A 2,130-nucleotide genomic window follows, 5' to 3' on the forward strand; every position below is an offset into this window, starting at 1 on the left:
ACACACACACACACACACACACACACACACACACACACACACACATACACACATATATATATGTATGTATATACCTACATGCATATATGCATATATACATTTACGATGGGGTTCTGATACAGAAAGATCAGTTAAGCATGATTTTATTCAACATATTTCCCTCTCAGATTTACACTCATTGCTGCGGTCCTTAAGCTTCTCTAAGCCCTGCAAAAGAACTCGTAAAGTTGGCCTCCAGACAGGCCCTTCGTGAGGTTTTCCCAGGAACTTTTCAGCACCCCTCACATACATACATCCGTGCGTGTGTGTGTGTCTGTGTGTGTACGTGTGTGTGTGTGTGTGTGTATCTGTATGTGCGTGCACGCACGCAAACCCATGGCTGGACACTCCGACGATCACGATTAGGTGTGTTCCAGGTGACTTTTATTTGTGAAACAGCCTCCTCGTGAAATCAACGTGAAAGTAACTGAATTCTCCATGGTTTTAGATTTTGGCACAAGACAAACAATTTCGCGGTAGGGGTAAATCGATTGCACCGACTCCCAGTGCTCAACTGGTACTTATTTTATGAGGATGAAAGGCAAAGTCAACCTCGGTGGAATTTGAAACTTCGCTAACCATTTTGCCCGGTGTGCTAACGATTCGATTCTGACACCTCGCCGCATTAGCAACAACATTAATATTGACTACACACGACAGCAACAATAATAAATTTCACTTATATCAATGCGTTGCAGTAGAAAGCATTAAATAAATTAATGCATCCAGTGTCTTTGTTGTTTTAAAGCATCGCCTCACGTACTGGAATGCTTAGAGAGACAAAATAAATATAATTATAGGACCTGGGATTGCTTTTCAGCATTTAATTATAGAGCTATATGATTAAAGGTTGAAACGCTCTACGTGTCATACGACATTTAATGACAAGGATGAAAAAATATATCTATGTGCCAGTTTCATCATTCTAGGGTGTCATGACAACCCAACTTGTAAATGACTAAAATAGATGCTCATTGGATTAGGTTGGGTTAACTTGTGAAGTTTAATCTCCAATATATATATGTTACGTATTTCTGTAAAACGAAATTCGTAGTTGTGGTAACTATATAGCTCGTCTTCAGTACAACGTTGTCGCCTCTAAGTTGCAAATATAATCTAGGCTGCTGGTATCTTAGCATCCGTTATATAGCTGGATCTCTGTGTAAACGAACTTAATTCTACTTATTCTTAGCTAGTTAAGCGAACTGGAATAAAGATGACAGTCCGTACAGTAAATTTAGTATGGGATTAAGTGATAGATAGACATCGGTTTTACGCGGCAGCAAGAGAGTTGTTTATCTTTAATCGGATATTATGCCCCGCATCACATATGATCATCTGCATTATGAATCATCATTAGACTTCTTGTATTTTTATTGAACACGGAGAAAAGAGAGAAAGAGTGAGAAAGAGAGAGATATGAGTAGACAGATAGACAAACAGGGAGAAAGAGAGAAGGAACGAGAGAAAAGCGAGAAATAACAATACCCTTACTTAGACATAATTTAAATTTGTAATCGTGAGACACCATCTGAAAGTAGATTCCTTATATTTTCATGTGCCAAATTCTCTTTATCCCAGTGTATCTCCGTGTGTTGCTTATTTCTCTTAAATTCGTTCGAAACATTTCTTGAACGGAAGAAGTGAAGCGAAGTACAAAGTTTTGATTGACAGCATGAGGAGTGGATAGGGATAAAACAGGGCCACGTCGGTTGATTGTGAGACTATTATTTTGCTGTAATTGATTACCGCCCGTTACGAATTGATTTCAAATCTTTCCTGCTTCTATTTTGCCATTTAACATTCGGAGATTGATAAATTAAATATCTCTCGATGTACTTTGATAAGGATACATCATACGGAATTTTAATGGTGGAATATTGTAATTGTATTTTTCTAGAAAATGTTAACAGAGCGGCTGTGTGGTAAGTAGCTTGCTTACGAACCGCATGGTTCCGTGTTCAGTCCCACTGCGTGGCTCCTTGGGCTAGTGTGTCTTCTAGTGTCTTCGGGCCGACCAAAGCCTTGTGAGTGGATTTGGTAGACGGAAACCGAAAGAAACCTGCCGTATGTATATATATATATATATAT

At 38.8% G+C, this 2,130-nt stretch overlaps 1 protein-coding gene across 1 annotated transcript in view; it reads left to right on the plus strand.

Annotated features, from left to right (window-relative positions):
* LOC106876817 (homeotic protein ultrabithorax) overlaps nucleotides 1–2,130 on the plus strand; it is a 200,800-nt gene that overhangs the window by 111,379 nt on the left and 87,291 nt on the right. The window lies entirely within an intron of this gene.

Source organism: Octopus bimaculoides, chromosome 17 (genome assembly GCF_001194135.2).
Source record: "Octopus bimaculoides isolate UCB-OBI-ISO-001 chromosome 17, ASM119413v2, whole genome shotgun sequence".
In the NCBI taxonomy this organism is placed as follows: Eukaryota; Metazoa; Mollusca; class Cephalopoda; order Octopoda; family Octopodidae; genus Octopus; species Octopus bimaculoides.